Genomic DNA, 19,654 nt, shown 5'->3' on the forward strand with positions numbered 1-19,654 from the left:
AACATATGTTTTGACCCTAATTGGATTATTCTCAATATTGAAACTAATATAATTTTTAAAAAATAACGACTTATTTAAAAGACACTAACATGACAAACACATGAAATAATTTAGACGGTAATTATAATAATACATAAACTTATTGCAGTATATTATTATTATCTCTGATGAGTTAAATGAATTTTTTCTTTGTCACTTGGGGTAGAATATCGAGAAAAGAAATAATGCAATGGCATTTGTTTCTTTACATAATATCTTTAAATAATATTTCATATTTATATAATCATATTTATTACAATTTAACAAAAAGTATTTCTGACAATTGTTTTTCTTTGTTATTATATTTAATATTATTTATATTTGATATTCTTATCGTTACAAAATATGATACAAATATGCCATGAATATTATGAAATATTTATTTGCTTATTTTACCAACAGTATTGAACGTTGCACACAACAACCACGATATTCAGATATGTATTATAAATAACTCGCGTTAGTGCATTTATTTTTCTATATCTATTTTTTATTTTTTTTTTTATTATTCGGAAGCGACATCGATCTATGCTATTCTCGTTACAGCAACATGTAGGATGCAAGGAAAAACGCCTTTTCCTCGTTCCAATAGCGGCAGAATTAACCTGCCGCTTGGCTGCACTCATTGCCACACGTTGACCTTACGTAATTGTTTCGTAATAGCACATAAACAAAGATATATACATAAGCGCGTCCAGTATCGACACCATGTAGGATATTAGAACAAAATACAATATATTGTGCACATAGAAAAGCACGTGTTTCACGTTAACAATAATTTATTGCAATCGTGAATTTTACACGTTATGCTCGTAGATTGTATAAGTTGGAATCAGAAAGGAAGAAGAAATTACCGATTTGATTGTATTGCGTAATAGACATTTTCAGATGTTTCTATAAAAAAAGAAGCAGACTTCTGCTTAAAATTGAATAAAATTTAATAACTTAAAAAATAAATTAGCAAATTCATCATAAAAATTTTGTTTAATTTCTTACATTGAATTAAAATTACTAATAAGTTTTTAAATTGATAAAGTACTTTGTCTTGATATAACAAATTGTTAAATTTTTTAATAATTAATTCTTGTATATGACAATGTGTATTTATACATTCTAAAACGTGCGGTATAATAAACATCATCTATACTAATTTTTAATTCTTCTAATTTAGTTTTTTTACGTGATAATTAAAAAGAAAGATCCATTCATTACTTTTAGAAAGAAAATATTATGATGTAAAAATAATTTATCACTAATATAGTCATAAAAAGACATCTTTCATTATATATACATAGGTATGTAGAGAAAAGGCTAATATGAGATACCTATTATGAGAGTTCATTTTGAATAAATGGTAGAAGTCTATGGGCAGAATTTAAAAAAATAATAAATCATTTTGAAGGGAATTTAATGAGCTTTAAGAACATTATATAAAATTTAATTTAAATTTTATTTTTTTTTAAATTAAAGAAATGTAAAAAGTGAACAAATTACAAAATCAAAAAATTTTGCTCCTAATATGAGATGTCCCGAGAAATCGATAGTAAAACGCAAAGTATATCAGTATTGCAATTAAAAAACTTTATTTCATATTTCTAAAATGCAAACAAATAGCCAGCGTACGTGAAAAATAAGCATGCGATAGATTATATCCAGAACTCTTCAGGTAATTGGAATCAAGCATCGCAGAAATAGGTACTCGACATTCATTCCGGTTATCCTTTTTATTATTATACAATAACATTTATTCTTTAGCAACGATTTTTATTATAACATAGGAGCATGGGTATCTCATTTATTTCATATTAGAAATACCCTATCTCATATTGCGATTTCCACGCCTTAAGATTTTACGATCATCAAATCTAACTTTTATAATTAAACAATTCAACATATCCTATACTTTTCTATTAGTATGACTTTATTCTATCACTACATGAAGAATTTATTGCCAAATATTTATTTAATAAATAATAAACAAGATTTAAAGGTACATCTCAATGAAACTTGAAGACATCCAAATTCTAAAATCTTTTTTTACAATGATCACAGGCATGATCTAATGATGAATTCTCTACTAAATAATTTTCAATTCAATAGCAATAAATTCATAGTGGAGCCAGTAAATAGCGTTTATTAGTTTAGCAGAAACGCCGCTATCTCATATTAGGCGCCTATCTCATAATAGGGGGCTTTCCTCTATATATGTATGTGCGCGCGCGCGTGTGTGTATGTGTGTGTGTGTGTGTGTGTGTGTGCGTGTAGATTTCATTGTGAAATAAATCGTCCTAACTCGCAGCAAAATGATAACGCTGATATACGGGTCTTATCTTTCCAAAGTGATCTTGCGTTAATTTAAACTTTATGAAACATTCGCCATCACTCACGAACGATGATAGAAAGCTGCGAGATCGCGGATAGTTTAACGTCGAGAGCATGACAATTTCAACGCAGCGATCTCTGCAACAAAAGAGCGGCACATTCGCGTGTCTCGCGTCATCATAGAGCATTAGAAAGCATCGGTAGATACATGTTCTTGACGCAGGCGCAATTAAGTCTCGTCCGCGGGCGCAATGCATGCAGATATTGTACCAGTTACCGCCTCGATTGCGGAGCAATTACCACGGTACTCGTTACACGCTCAACAAACAGGTACGACGCTTCCTCCACTAGCAGTTCCGTTTCTCCTCTCTTATCGCACGAGTGCGAAATTCGTGCTGCGTGTCGAAACTTCCGACCGACGACGATACTACTAATGATAAGACGTTCCGTTGCAAATGAAATTATTTGTATGTACGTCGACGTAAATAGAATTGCGATGCAAATAGAAATGGGTTATCTTTAGCACAAGACGAAATTTCTCCGTTATACATGTATAATAAAATTAAATTTTTGAATAGAAATAAATCTTTCTTTGCTGTGAAAGATTAAATCTCGAGAAAGGTATCTTATAAACTAAAGGGAATGAAATATAATTAATTCAATAATTTTTGTCCATCAATAATTAATTTAAATGCTTCTTTATTACATAAAATGGTTTTCAAAATATATTTCATCTATAAACATCATTTATGATACACACAAAATGAAATCAATATATAATTTTAAATTTTTGTTTCTTAAAAACCTGATAATTTTTTGAGTTTATGTACAAGATCTACGAATAAATCAGAAATTACATTATACAAAATGGAAAGATATTTTATGAGAACAGAGTTGATATCACTTTTTATAGAAAGTTTATTTAAGTTGCTTATAGTCGATTAACTTTATCTTTATATTACCAGTAATACTTTATCTTTGTATTACCACTAATACCGCAGTAGAAAACAATAATCATTGATGCGATTTAATCTCAATGAAGACGGAAGAGAAAGAGAGAGGAATAGTGTCGAGAAAATAGCATAATCAAAGCCGCAAACAATATGGAAAGAAAAAGAGAAGCCAAAGTAATGACAGGTTACTGACAAACGATACCACTGCGGCAATTATACCGGCGGGCTTTGCGGGCTCGAATTCTGCGAAATACCTACGAAACCGTTGTGATACGGCCGTCCATCGATATTAATTGATAAAACGGATTTCGAATTACTCCCACGGCGTTCGATGATATTTTACAATTCGCGGAAATCCAGCTTGACGAAGTATGACAGCGGACAGCTCGATCGCAATCGGCCGTTTGGCATGAAATAAAACGGTTTTGTTAAAATCGATATATATATATATATATAAAAAACCTCCGACCCTTTAATTTCACTAACAGATTCTTTAGACAATTTAGAGTTGAAATTACGATCCGACAAATTGGCACATTTTATATTTACATGTTAGTGAATCAGCAAATTCGCGTATCGAGTAAGTGGCACAATCAAGTTTAAAAAATACTCTCGTTATACTAAGTTATAACAATAAATATTAAGCACTAAATAGTTTTTGGAATTCTTTAAACTCGGATTAGGTCAGATATAAATTCTTTTAACGAACATTATAATATTAATTTAAATAATGTTGCAATGTCAATTTGAAGTACATATATTTTCCATTTACTTGAAAATTTTTTGTATCCATATGTTTCAATAATACTTTCATTAATATTATTTTTATTTTTAATTATATTTTTATAAGAAGACAAAGAAGCTATTTAAAGCTACCTCTTGAATTATGACGTTATGCTATCTATTTTTGTTGACCTATATTCTTTACATAGAATATGGAGGAATAATCCTACCACATCTTTAACTCGAATAAATTTGTATGTATATTTAATAATAGAAATAAAAGAAGGAATATATGAGTACATAATAAAAAATATAATTAATAATTAATAAATATTAAAATCATTACAAACTAGCGTACATATATACTACAGCTATAATTGCTTGAAATGAAACCCAGTTATCATAAATACCCGCTTCTCCTCCTACTATTATCATAAATAAACAATGCATGCCGCGTAGAGACTCAGTGTTTAAGGAAAACTCAGTTTAATTTCCAGTCGCGTGAAGATCGAGTTCGTCGAGGCGGAAGAACGATCGTTCATTAAGACAACGACGCTGCAAAGCGTCCGTTTCCGGACGATACACCGGACAATTTGCTCATCACTGTAATCGCGACGCATTCGCGCGTTACTGTGTACCCAATAACGCTAACGAGATTGCCGTAGATTCACGCACGTTGTGTCTAAGCAAATTGGTGGGCAAACGTTTGGCGAGATCCGCCGACAAATCGGCCAATTCAATTGCAACACACGTATAAAGCAATTCGAAGTTCCAGAAAACCAAATATCGACTGAACAACTGAATATGAAATTTGTTCAGCACGATTTAATAAATAAATGGATTTAATCTTATATTTCTCTATTTTTAATTTTTGTTGTCATCCTAATCGTAAAAAGAATAATTTCAGTTTTTTTCTAATATATTGTAAAAAAATTAATAACATGATATTAATGCTACGAAAGAAAATTTTTTCCGACAAGTATTTTTTAATACCTAAGTTCTATGATTAAAATTATGAAGATATTAGAAACAAACAGATAAAAATTTAAAGGCATAACGCTCGAAAATAGAATGATAAGAGTTTACAATCTCTTCAGAAAATTTGAAATAATATCCAAAAATTTAATCAATCAAGAACTGAATTCTGAAAATATTAAAAGAGAATTATTTCTAAAATCGCGGTATTATAGTCGATCAAATGACATTGCATTAAGGAAATATGTTTGAGAGTTGCGAATACATTTACTCTAACTGAAAATAATTGATCTAGTCCGATTGTAAACTAAGGACTGAAACTGAGATCACACATACGGGCTGCTGAAATTGTAAGCACTGTGTGACTGAGATTATACTGAATAGGATTTATGTGTCAAAGGGTTATACTGTTGTATGAAGGGACACGTAGGGCGTGACAATCGTATTTCCTGTAACCATAGATCAATAGGATTGCACGGCTGTGCTATATATACATAATACTATAAAATACAGTTGCATCATTAAATTCAATTATAAGTAAACATGATTAGGAGACTCAATTAGACGTAAAAAATGTCAAGAATATTAATAAAATAAAGACTAAATAGCTAATTGATATTTTAAATAATTAATTGATATTTGACAGCATTGAACTCTCACGGTTAAACAAAAGTTCGGTAATAAATGAAAATTGAAAATGTACTATATATACTAAAAAATGGCTAAGTAAAATAAATTAAGTTTTCAGTATGTAAGGATATCCTAAATTTATATGCATTCTTTTTTATGTTATACATTTTTTTAGCAATTAAATTTTTAAATACTTTCAAAATGTACTATTAAAAAAAATGGCTTAGAATTTAAAATTAATAATTGAAGAATAAAAAATGTCAGAATTTACAATATATAAAACTTCAATAAATGCTTTAATTCATAGACAAAGAAATCAATTATTACATTTTCGAAAACATTTAATTGTATTATCGGTATAATACTCAATTACTATAGGTATATATTTATTTATAATTAATTATCAATTGATGCAAATGCATTTATTTTCGTGCTTCTTTTTAATTCATTGTTTAACGTCCATATACATTTTCTTATGAAGACATTTATGCGAAAACCAACATCACATAGTACTACATATTAGCTACACAGCTGAGTATCCGCGCATTCCTGCGGTGCTACCGGACGTAACCGGATTATGTGGCATGCATAGGTGAATTAGCAGGCAAATGTTCGGTAAATTCGTTTGTTGGCCGATCGATATGTCGTGGTATCGGTATCCAGCAAATTCGATTGTCCAAATAGCGATCGGGATGCTCTTGATTCAGTGAGGTAACAATACTGTGGATAGTAGAACAATATTATAATTTTCTAATCGAGGAATTTTATTGATAAATTTAATTAAAAAACAAATATCTTAAAAATTTTATAATAATTTACAGTAAGTTTAACTTAATTTTATAATTTTCTCTTTTTTTTTAATTGAAACGTTAGACATTACGGAACAATATGATATCAAGTCAATATATGTATTTTTATTAATAAAAATGTTATAAGTAATGAGAAAAGTATTGAAAAAACATTGGAAAAGGAAAAGCCACGTATGCTACACCTCAAGAAACGTTTAAAAGTTAATAAAATTGCAATATAAAAAATTTAATTTAATTAAAAAATTATTAAATTTGAAAAAGTTTATAATTTCTATTTATTCCAATCAATTACATTACATTTTGCAACTTGTAATTTATTGTTTTTAAACTAAAAGTGTCTTATGTCGTTTAAATAACATTTATCTCGTTCAACTTTGCTTGAGATAAAGTGAAACAATGTCGCAAACCACATTTTCCTCGCAGGCACGACAGATAGACGTAAGAAATGATCAGGTGCAGAAGCGTTTTAACGCAAGCACTGTTCAAAGTTACGATGAAGCTCACGTACTGCTTGAATGCGTTCTCTCGTTCGTCCGTACATCAAAAGTTTGACCCCAAAGATCCATTAAACTTTATCTCGCTACTTGACTCACCGTTTCGCAAAGTTGGCTAAAGAAATTCCACCGTGGATCTCTCACTTCTTTTTTTTTCCGCCGTCTTCGTTTTTAGCTCAGCACACCATGTAACACATGAGACTGTTTTGCACCTACAGCACGTCTACTAGCGCACTATGAACCCTGAGAGTCCAACAAAGATAATATAATCCCATATAACAACCGGTTTTAGGTATTCGCGGCCAACTTTATTGGCAGATTCGCATTATAATTTTGATCGTCCCGAACGCCAGGCGGCTTGCCGAGATCCAGATAGATCGAGTGTCGCCACACCACAATACCGGTTTCGTGAAAGTGGATTACACACGTGGAAGTGAAATTACAACTGCTTCAAAAAGAGGAAGGTTTATGACATTTAATGCATGTTACAGGAGCACAGACTCTTGACACGAATTTGAAAAATATTAGCGGGAACTAATCGCTTTAAAACACGTAATTACTTTAGGCTGCTTTCTAATTTTATAATATTTATAAATAAAACGCTTTACAACCGGAAAGAAATATTTCCTTATTTAATTTTTGTCGATTATTAAAAAAAATTCAATTTGTGTACAGCAGGTTTATTGCTAGGCGTCGTGTTGAATCGTTGCATATGTTATATCGAGTGACTGTAATATGCTAATAGAAATGTTTGATTCATGTTTCATACAGAAGCGCAAAGTAGGCGGTTGGATTTCCAAACCTCGCATATACATGTATAATTTTTTTAGTAGCTGATTGAAATTAATAGATATCGTCATTAAAATAGAGACAATTAAAATTTAACAAAATTAAAAAGTCAGAAATTTATTTAAAAACTCTAAAAATTATAATACTGACATAATGATTTATTTTTTTTGAAATACTAGCAATTTATCCGATTTATAACTACAAAATTAAAGTTCTGCAAAGCAGTTTAAATAATTATTGAAAGAAATGCATATAATAAAATTTAATAGTTTTTTTATGGTGATAGAATAATTTACTCCTGCCTTTTTAAAAACGCAAATTTAAAATGCAAATCACAAATTAAATACTATTTAAATGTTAAATAAATAGTAAATATCGTACTTAACGTGGCATTTTCGCGACGATACCATTTGATGAACATTTTATATCATGCGAGTGACGTTCTTAAAGGTGAACGTTAGAACTAGTAGTGGAACGCAAATTAGAAACGGAATGCAATAGCAACAGCTTCAAGTACGCTTGTTATGAAACAGTCAATTTATCGGTTAAAAACCTCTCGTTAGATTTGTTGGCCTTATTTACGTAAAACAAACTCTATATGAAACTGCATCGTAATGTTGTGCTCCAAATTTACACGATTGTAAATATAATAATAATTATTATATATTATAGATTATATCATATATTATATTAATAATATAATGTGTTTGATACAACGGAATAGAATAGTGAAGCTCATGTTTTAATTATATTGTCTAATTTTTAAAAAATTTGGAATTAAAGAAAGCATGAATACGTCTGTAAAATTATGAAATTTTAATGAATTTCATAAAATATGTATTTTTCAAGCTGCCTATAAATATGTCATTAGTCTCAAATTTCTTTTACATATATAAGCTGTCTAAGTACTAAGATTCATTAACAATATAAATAAAAATTATATTAATATATTTTATATACTCAAAAATTTAATTTTCTCGAATTTGGTAAAAGTCAAATATTAAAAAAGAGAGTTCTATGCTATGTGGTGCAGTCTAGTACAAGAATATAGGAAATAAAAGATTGTTTTTAAAAACAATATCTAATATTCAAAATTTTATCAGGACATCAAGAAAACGCACAAATAGCGATTTCACAAAATGTAATCACACGTTTATTTAATATTATAACAAATGAATATAGGTATTATAATATAGATATTATATATATAAATTATTCATTAAAGTATATTGTACAATTATTTAGTATTTAACAATGCTGGACTACATACAACTATTCAAATTTTGAAGCAATAATGCATTATTATCTAATTATACCATATCAAAATGATAAAATAATTCATTGCATTGATCTTGAATTTGCATGAAATTTTTGCGTACTTATTTCTTTTATAATGAGTTTGTAATTTAATTTAATTTCTCGAAGATTGTTCTATTTTACAATTTTGTAAATTGATATTTTATCGAATAAGCCATCAGAAAAAGTTTCTTTGTAATGTTCACACTCTATTGCTTAACGACAATGATAACATATAGATAGTCTCTAATTCCCGCTTTACATACGGTAACACGATTCAATATACAACGATCGATCATCTACAGCCAATCAGACCCTATGTATGACCCCCGGGTGCGGCCAAACAAATTATTTCCTCCCGATTAGATCAACGATGCAGTAGCACAACACAGACAAACCTAATACAGTCGGTCATCGAATTAAATTGCGCGATCACGCGATGCATCGGTACGGCGTTTTATGTATCTTACATTCACATTCGCACTTACTATTTGCTTAACCGCAATATTTACCGCCGAGAGAATATTTATTAGAGAATGAATTTTTTTTCTTATTGAAACAACAACCTTTTTCGGTGTTTACAATATTGTACATATATGTAATTGAAAATAATACATTATAGATTCTACTGATATTTATATCACAGTATAAAATGTATAACAAATAGTTAGGATTACCAAAGCGCAAATTGTAAAGATGTCTAAATTTTGTGCCCATATAGCAAATACTGTTTAATTAATATGTAATAAAAAATCAAGTAAAATTTTTTTTGTAATTTTTTTTGTAGTGTTTAATGTTAGTACATTTACAAGAATCAGTTTATTGTATGAAATTTGATTGTTACACATAAAATTTATTTAAAATAAATTGTATAAAATTAAATCCGATACAATTTATTTAAAATAAATTAGTAAGTTTTATTTTTACTTTTTCGTTATTTTTTTAATTAAAAAGTTATTGGTGTCTAAATTAATTTAATTAACTTTACATATTTCCAAAAAAAAACTCCCATTACAGAGAATAAATACGAAGTACATAAGATAATAAATAAATTAATTAAGAGTTTCAACCTTTCAGATAATTTTTACTGTTTAATTATTTACATATTTACGATTTTTTATTGACTTGACTATAATGAAGAATGCATTGTTATAACGTTATTTCCAACTCTATTACCGAGAATAATTTGAAGCAGTTGTCATCAATTTCACTTCACGTAATATCGATCAGACGTACGGAGCAAGTATCAAAGCCGGCACGCGACTGCCCGCGGCGCGAATGAAGGAGCCGATATAAGTTGGTTGCACTAAAAACTTGGAAATTCTCGTTGGCGGTCTTGCTGAAATCGGCACGCGCCAAGACTGATCTCGAACGTGCCACAAAAAAAAACGTTTACGTACTCGATACTATTTATTCCGGTTCACACGCTCCCGTTCCCACGAGTATCGAGCTAGTCCGTTCTAAGGCGAAGGGAGAAAAAAGAAAAATTATGAGACAAAGAATCTGGCACTACGATTTGCCAGATGGCACGCGAGCAACTGGAATGGACAGACGGATGAACGGTATCCGAAGAAGCTCAGCCCGCTGTACCAGATGGAGGTCTACCGAGACACTGGCGACTTCTCTCGTTACCAGGACATTCGCCAAGTCTCTCGCAAGAAATCAGAGAAAGAAAGAAGAAGAGAAAGAGAGAAGAGAATGGTCTTTTCATTCTCTTCTTCTCACATGCACTGTGGTCGAACTCACTCTCACTCGCTCACACTTACTACTTTTCATGATTTTCTCTTGTCTCCCCGCCGCGAAGGCTCATACTGTGGCGAACACGTGGGGAGAGTGAGAGGTCTCCGTGAATGATTTCGCGGAGGCTTGGCCCGAATGGCCGCATATATGTCACGGTAGCGATCGAAGTTGTCTCTCTTCCCATGAGAAAAATGAGCGCTACTGTTGACGATGATTAGATGAAACTGATGGTTGGTGTAGGAGGCAGATTGAGTAATTTGTTTACATTTCTTTGACTCAAGATGTGTATCTGATCGTGAATGGATCAAATATTATGCTTCTATTTATAGGATATAACAAGCAGAAACTTTGATGTTATCTGAAATTATGCTATTATATGAAACCATGGCATGAAGTCATTATACTATCATAAGAAACCATCATAGAAGATAATATCATACTTCAAATGAAAGATAGATGAAGTTATATTTCTGGTTATATAGGTATATTTTAACTGTTGAAGTTGTCATAAGAATTTTCAATTCATAATTTTTCTAATTGGATGATATTAGTTTTCAGTTTTGTTGGATATCTTTATTCGAGCCATTCTATTATTTAATTTAATCATTTTCATTAAAAGTCTGATACAAACTAGTTTCATGTAAATAACGCTTTTGCCATTAGGTAGAGCGGGAAAGTTATGACTTTAAATCTTTAGTCACGGTAGTGTTGCATGATCGTTGCAGATATAAGAAGTAGAACGCAGGTTCGTCTTCCATAATTCCATCTTACGCGAAACTACCGATAAGTCGTTCATCATCGAGTCGGAGTAACAAAACGTATAATCACGATCGACCTTTAACAATATATTTTCACTCGCATAATATCGCGATACAAAGAGAGTGGATTTCTTCGGGATACCGCATTCTTGGTTCATCGCAATCAAGAATTTTGTACCTTCACTAAGACTTTATAACGCTGCCAATAGTGCCAATGCGACGTTACCTTCAACCGTCATAAGATATCGGTGCCATCGCGATACGAAAACTATGATACGTTTCGATTTCACTGACCTGAAACAATCTCTTATTGTTAGTTTATTTTTGCAACTGTTGCTATTACAGTTTTCCCAACTCACCAAACTTGGTTGATATTAATTTTATATAAGGTTATATCAACAACAATTTATAACTGATATGTATATAAAATATTTTATAGTTATTTTCATAAATATAATTATATTTAGATATATTTTAATGTAAAACTGTGTTGTAGATCTTTAGATCTGAGAATCTTAAATGATAAAATAATTTTTAAAATAATTTTCTAAATTAATCTGATTATACATTTCTTTTACTTCATTCTTTTCCTCGAAATGCATTATGCTATCCGATTAGAAGCTGTAAGCCTCTCACCAAATCTATTCTGTAGGTAACATATCGTAAATTTATTTACTACAAATTAAAAATTTATCATGGAAGGATACGCAAATAAAACATTTTCATTTGCGGTCTAATAAACACAAGATGATATATTATACGATCAAATCAGATATATATCAGAGAAATCTCAGACATACTATATAACTATGTTGATATCAGATTGATATCAGATGTATTGTTGATCTGACAATGAATTGAATCGAATGCATGCTGGTGAAGTGCCTTACTAACAGGCTCATAGAGTGAAACTACTCTAACCCTTGGCGTCTCGTTGGGTTAATTGTTGTGGTAGCTTTGTAATTTGTAGTTACGGTTGCGGTCAGTGATCCGTCATACAGTAACCGACACGTGACAAATTAGATTGATATTGCCGAAACTACATCAAGATGACACTATTTTTTACAAAAATCCATTCGATATTTAATCAGTTTATGAGTTAATTTTAATAATAATTTTTACATCTGGTATATGTGAAATATTTCTCCGCATTCGTTTATTGAATTCTAATAGAAGTTTCAGATCTTTAAATTTTTGTTCACGTATGATTTGAAAATATTTTTGAGATGAGAATGTCCTTTTTTAAGATTTATATTATTCAGTTTTTTTTTACGTTAAAAAATTTATTTATTTTTAATAATCTATAATATATACTATTTTAGTTACGTTTTAATGAACTAAAGTCATAATATTTCACTTTTTTCCAAAAACAAAAGAATTATTAAGAGCTTCTTAATGTATGTATATATATATATATATATATATATAAAATAATGGATATGTATAACGTCTTCCAATATATAATAATAGATGTATTTATTTGAAGAAAGAAATCCCTGATGTGCAAAAAAGATTTACGAAATTGCAACAACTAAATATATTATAAATTACATTATTATTACGAAATTAAAAAGAATACGACTGTTATATAAACCCAATTATTTAAAACGGTTAAATTTAAATTTTATTAAATAACGCATTCGCGCAGATTATGTCAAACTTTTATTTTATATATATATATATATATATAAAATTAGTAAGTATAATACTTTCTAAAGTCTACATCTACAGATACAATTATTTGGAGAGAAGAATTTAGTGTATGTTACAAAAATTTCACAAAAAAGTCCAATCATTCAAATTTTAATTATTAAATAATATATTAGCATTATGTTGAAATTTTAATTTTGCAAGAGGAATTGAGAATGGATAGGATTTAATGTTAACATGTAGTTCACATTTTTAGCATTCTGTATAATAATAATACTCTTATATATATGTATGTATGTTGTGTGTGTGTATACAGCTTTGGAAATCAATGAGAAGCACCGATAACATCAATAAAACTTTCCGATTGTCTTGAAGCCAAATAAATTAAGATAAATTGAAAAACTAAGTTGCTTAGCGATTCGAAAATTGCGGACAATGCAGCGACGTTGCGAATAACGAAAGTAATAATTTATATTACATCACCGCAATATAATCGTATGCTTTTAGCAATGAGAAAGTTTCCAATAATTGACAGAGATGACAATCGCGCGCGTTTTGTGAAGATAGGAAATCATAGATACTGCGTTATTTGTATAATGATTGCGTAATATTCGTCGTTATTAATTATCAATTATTGAAATTGTAAAATATAATTGTTAAATGAATATAGATTATTTTATTTCAACCGCCATACTTTTATTTACTAAATAATTTAATTCTATAATTATGATTTTTAAATAGAAGTGTATTATTAATTTAAATCACATAAATATGGTATATTCTGTAACTCAGAAATAGATAATATTAAAATATAATAGTCACAAATATATCTGTAGAAAAATTTAGGAAAAAATGTAGTTCTTCTACAAAATAAAATTTATTTTTTTCTATGAAAAATATTTAATTTTTTTTTGTCATAAAATTTTTAATCAGCACGTCCGCCCTTCATTAAGCTTTTGTATCGCAAACTAATGAATGTATACATAACTCTCAGTATTTCCGCTTTAAACCACTAATGGCTGCTGCGCGTTTTAATGCACTATTTTAATAAACTCTCATTGTGACTTAATCACTGTAAAGTTTTATTTAAAAAAAAATGAAATTGACACTGCTTTTTTAAATTTATCTTTCGTGAAAATCTTATAAAATGCAATTAGCATTTCAGTGATTTATAATATTGATAATATACTTTATAAACAAGTCTCGAAAAATTAATTAGATATTTTTACACGACAAATTATTTACAGTACTTTAGAATAAACACCACAAATTTAATAACCAGGCTTATTAATGCAGACAGGAGTTTTACGTAAATTAAATAGTAGTATATACAGAACACGTTGCAAATTAGAATCAAAATTTCTAGAATATATACGCGATGACTGTGATAGCGTGTAATCGAATAATTGATGGGTTAATCGTATCACAGACAGTAATTCCGACAGTCTGCTAAAATTTTCTCTTGATCGTCCGTCCTGTTACACGTCAATTAAATACGAATGATTACATTGAATATAAAATTAATCTGAACATGTATCCCATTTGATTTAAACAGCTTTTCTTCCAATGCGTCTGACGCAAATTACGAGCGATAATACAAATTAATATCTCTAATGCGCACGTGAATTAACGTGCGTATCTAATATATCTAAAAATAATGTTTCTTCATGTTCGCGTGCGTTTTCTCTTCGTTCGTGTTTCATGCTTTCCAGAACACAACTTCATTATTCAAAATCCGTGCTTTATCTAGCGATGTAATTTTCATTCGTTTTCATAAACCGGAGACGCGGGTGTCTGCCGCAAATTTGCGCAATACGAGCGCAATAGCGCGCAAGAACAGCGCATTGATGCCGCCTCTCACCTGCACGTTGAAATACTGACTTCTATAATGGAATAAATAAGTAAGCGGAAGTACCCGTGTCTTCATGGCAACCTGGCATTTTAATTTCCCCCTCGAGATATTTCATTTCGCTGCGTATCTTCTCTTCTTTGCTTCTTCTTATCGCGCGAATTTCTCTTACTCACAATTATTTTTCCTATTTATTTGTATATATCGCGTTTAAATTTTATGACAATTATTGGAGACGCAATTGAATGCATGCATGAATCCTATTTGTTACGTATTGCAAACATTCTATAAAAATCCAAAAATATTCATGTAAAATGGAACAATGTTATCTCGAATCAACATTTAAATCATTTTTACGTAACGTTCTTTATCTCATTAATTTGCAAACAATGTAATTGCATATCCTAGACGTTGGAAATTTATTTTCTTTTTTTATTAAGGAAAATAGTTTTTCTCGCACAATTAACAATACGGAAGAAACAAAATCATATTTCTAATTAAATAATGCATAAATTCTTTGTACAATAATAGTTTTTGCAGTATAATCTCGAGAAGAATAATTATTTAATTATATATATATCTGATTAAAAATTTGAAATATATTTATAATTCTATATACATTCTGTTATAAATTTTATTAATTTTTTAACTTTTTATAATTTTTTAAAAATTGAGGTAAAAAATGTATATTTTTGGCAAAAAAATATCTGTGGTTATTTTTTTAACGTTAAATTCTGATTATTACGAGACTTTATGTAATTGTCATGTACGTTATTCTGACAAATATTTTATAAATTTTATAACAAAATAGAACTAGCATGGATGCAGTTAACGCCATTTGTGTACGTGCGTGCGTGTGCCCCATTTTTATTAAAATAATACTTTTCAAGAATTATACAGAAACGTCCCATATACAGAAATCCTTTTTCTGTGACCTTATTTCTAAATGAACCATCTTTTATCGATGCTGAATCGCTCCGCAAGAATAATTCAAATCTTTTTAAGCGCTGGTTGGAAGATGTCAGAACATGGTTAAAAAGATCGTAAAAAGAAAGACGAAAGGCAATTTATTCAAATTTTATTTGACTCTTTTATGATTCACGATGATTTGCTAATGTCAATAAGTTCTGCAATGCCATAATTTTACAATGTATAGCATAAAAAAGAGCATGCTTTTATCGTACATTTTTATCCCAATATCTCACGTTATCATACAGGAACTATAAGTATTAGGTGGTAATAACTCCCTACAGACGTATCTCGAGCGAATATTGCATAACGAATATTGGGAAAGTGTTTTTGCAAATCACTAAAACAGACATTGAATTCTATTTCTCGACACGGCTATATGCTTGCTCTCCACCCATTTTCCACTCTACAAACGCTCTTATCCTCCCTCGAGATGTCATCCATTCCTCCCTTTTATACGCAACATTCTCGTTTTCGAGAATAGCTGCAACGTTTCTGTCTAGCGCCCCAACCATTTCCGTGTTTTTGCTAGACGGTAAACGGCTATCACAGTAAGTGCAGAGAATGCGTCTTTTCTATTAGTTTCAATATGATATTGTCGCGGAGAAATATTTTTGGTAGTCATTTTTTTGGACAAAATAAATCGTTATATAATATGTATCCTTTTATATTTTGGAAATGAAATAATTTTGTAAACACCTATTTGCACCGTTTTCATTAACGTCAAATTTTTTAAATTATAACGCAGTATATTTTACAAAATTAAATTTTTTTTTTTTTTTTTTTTTAATTAAAACAGTTTAAATATATATTTTATTTGAAATTAAAATAATTTGTCAAATTCACAACATTGCAATTTTTCTGTAAAAGAAAATTGTTTTAATTTTTATAAAAAATATCACTTTATGTGTATAATGATTAATATTTACATATGTATACGTATATTATATTACTCATATACAGAGAATAAAAGAGAGGTCTTTTATATTAATAAAAAATATCTTGATACTTTAATTTTCAACTGTAGCTTTATGTATACTCCCTCTTTGCTTAATGGAATAAATGTTTCATTAGCCTTCTTTTATAAGAATGTACTACGAGAGGATGATGTGCAACCAATTGGCTAACAACAATCCGATTTTTGTGACGATAGTATATACGAGTACATACGTAGAAATAAATTTCACGTTTTCATATTGCCTTGCTCTTTCCATACAACGCACTTCCATTAACAATAATCGCTGCTTTCGCTAACATGCTCTTGCGTTAATATCCAACTAACGATCGCCGACTTGTCGCACTGATCCAATACGCACCTCGATAACGCTCGACTTACTTTGTTGCGAGTAACATCGCGCTAGAGTATTGAAGTTCTAATAGAGATAAGTTCACGCATTGTCTTATACAGAGTACGAGAAGTCGAGCTGCTTGTCTAACTTACTGACCCCTATTCTAGAATGTCTCTTGGCGACCGCAGGAGTGGCCAAGAACCACACTGATCTCTCTCCTGCAAATTGCTTTGTCGTGGTCGATGAACCTCCGGGTTCTTCGTCAATCGTTCATGAACCACGCAAACCAAATCTCGCTCATATCGGACCGCAAAACTCTCAAACTTCTCTTTGTGATGGAATTCGCTCAGTCTTAGGCTTATCGGTCAATTTGCAAAGCAGTCGGAGTCTGTGTTTACGGGACCCTAGCTGGGCTAATTGTTCTCTCGTGACTGAATTAACGATTATATAGACGAGACGGATCTCCCTGCTATCTGTGGCTTAGGGCAATGTGTATTGGCACGAATAGAGGACTCGAGCCAATCTCGATGAGTGATTATGCGGTTATTTAATCGAATTTCTCACAACGCTTAGCAAATGCGTTTCTTCTTTAATATAACCATGTAGTCAAATAAAATAAGTCTAATATTGCTATATTTTCTGTTTTAATTAAAGCTGCACGGAAAAAAGTTTTTGTCGTTCATTGCTTATACATAATTATTGTGCATCTGTTAAAATGTTACATTGTTTTCTATCGCTAAAGTAATAAATTCATAATATAATGTAATGTATTTTTAATGGCATTTTATTGCAAGTATTAGCAAGTAACTTTTCTTTTATTACGAGATAGGTAATAAAAAGAACGTCAAAAATAATTATTAATATTAATGCGGCTAACAAGTATCTATAGCGAAATGTAAAAACATATTAATATTAATGATTATAGAAATTTCCATTTGTTTCATTGAAGACTATCATCTATTTGTTTTCAAATTCCGTGAAATTTTTAATTGTTGAAAAACATGCATGTATTTCTTCAGAAATTTGTTCAGAACTCAATCAATGTCACATATTTGTTCTGAAATAAGCAGTTTCTCTCCATAAATCGCTCTGATCGATATTTCAGAAGATAAAATAATTCCACGATAATGGTGTGTGTCATATCTTTTTATCTGTGCAATCTCAGAAAAATGCAGTGAGAAAAACGTACATAAAAGAAAACAAACCCCTTCTTCCTTGATCGTCAATTCCTGTCTATTGCTATTATTTTGCATATTTCTATAAACATCTCTATCCATCAATCGTCGCGGCACGGCGTAATATCCACGAGTGCATACATGTTCATGTATACGCACATATACTTACATTCTATAATGGACTGAGCGGTGAAGTTACAGCTTTTCGATCAGATTTTGAAGTGCACTATATATGAAGTTACCGGTGAACAGTAATTCTCAAGCAATCATCCGCGACAAATTTTCTTGCGATGTTCTTCAAAAAAGAAATGCAACAGGATAAACACAATAAAGCGTATTCCATTTACTGTTAACACAAATAAACATTATGACGTTTTCTTAAATTTCTGTTTTTTAACTTTTCTTTCTTTCTTTCAAAACCATTAAGATTTTTTATTCTATTCTGTTTATCGATAAGAATAATTAAAATTTTATTACTTAGAAGAATTATAATTTTCTAAACTACGGTATTGTGTTTAATATAATTGTTAATAGGTAACATGAATCACTATTAGGCGTAGTTTCTTTATCCCACAGCCAATTACAATATTTCATTTAATAAATTATGACCATACTATATGTGCGTTTAGAACGTCAATGATTAACGACATTGGACAACAACCATGGACGACGCCTTCATATTATACGTTGTTAATTATAAGTCATTAAACATACAAATAAAACGCTAATATCATATACAATATATATATAAACAATAAAATTAATAGAAATTTGATTGGTTATTAGTAATAATATTACATAGCAAACTTTCCAACATTGTTCAATAATGCAATAATATTTTCTTCAATATAGTGTTATTATTTTTCCTACAGTAAAATATCAATCAAACAGAACAAATCTAGACCTGCAAATATTGATAGATATAACATTTATTTTATCTATATTTTTATATAAAGATTTATAAAGATTTATTTATTTCTGTATATTTCTTATTTGTACATTTATGAAAATAATTTATCTTTTCTTGAAGTCATCAAACTATTACTGAAAAGTTGCTGAAAACTTTTTTATAAATAATTATGATTACGAAAATATTAGATATATTTATACACACACATATATATACGAGTATATATATAAAATGAATCATCGACATATATGTATATATTATATTACATATATATATATATATAT

The 19,654-nt window shown here is 29.8% G+C and overlaps 1 protein-coding gene across 5 annotated transcripts in view; it reads right to left on the bottom strand.

The window, feature by feature from the left end:
* The window catches only part of LOC108756640 (C-type lectin 37Db-like), a 102,239-nt gene extending 91,617 nt beyond the window's left edge, over window positions 1-10,622 (bottom strand). For 2 of the 5 annotated variants that reach the window (XM_018500617.1, XM_018500612.1), the window contains exons 1-2: window positions 10,207-10,622; window positions 7,045-7,390 (exon numbers count right to left, since the gene is read on the bottom strand). The gene's annotated coding sequence lies outside the window, so the exon portion shown is untranslated. Of the gene's footprint in view, window positions 1-7,044; window positions 7,394-10,206 lie in introns of all 5 variants that reach the window. The other 3 variants (XM_018500615.1, XM_018500614.1, XM_018500613.1) reach the window with 3 other exon arrangements.
* Between the last annotated feature and the right edge of the window lie 9,032 nt (window positions 10,623-19,654).

This window comes from Trachymyrmex septentrionalis, unplaced genomic scaffold (assembly GCF_001594115.1).
Source record: "Trachymyrmex septentrionalis isolate Tsep2-gDNA-1 unplaced genomic scaffold, Tsep1.0 scaffold129, whole genome shotgun sequence".
NCBI lineage: Eukaryota > Metazoa > Arthropoda > Insecta > Hymenoptera > Formicidae > Trachymyrmex > Trachymyrmex septentrionalis.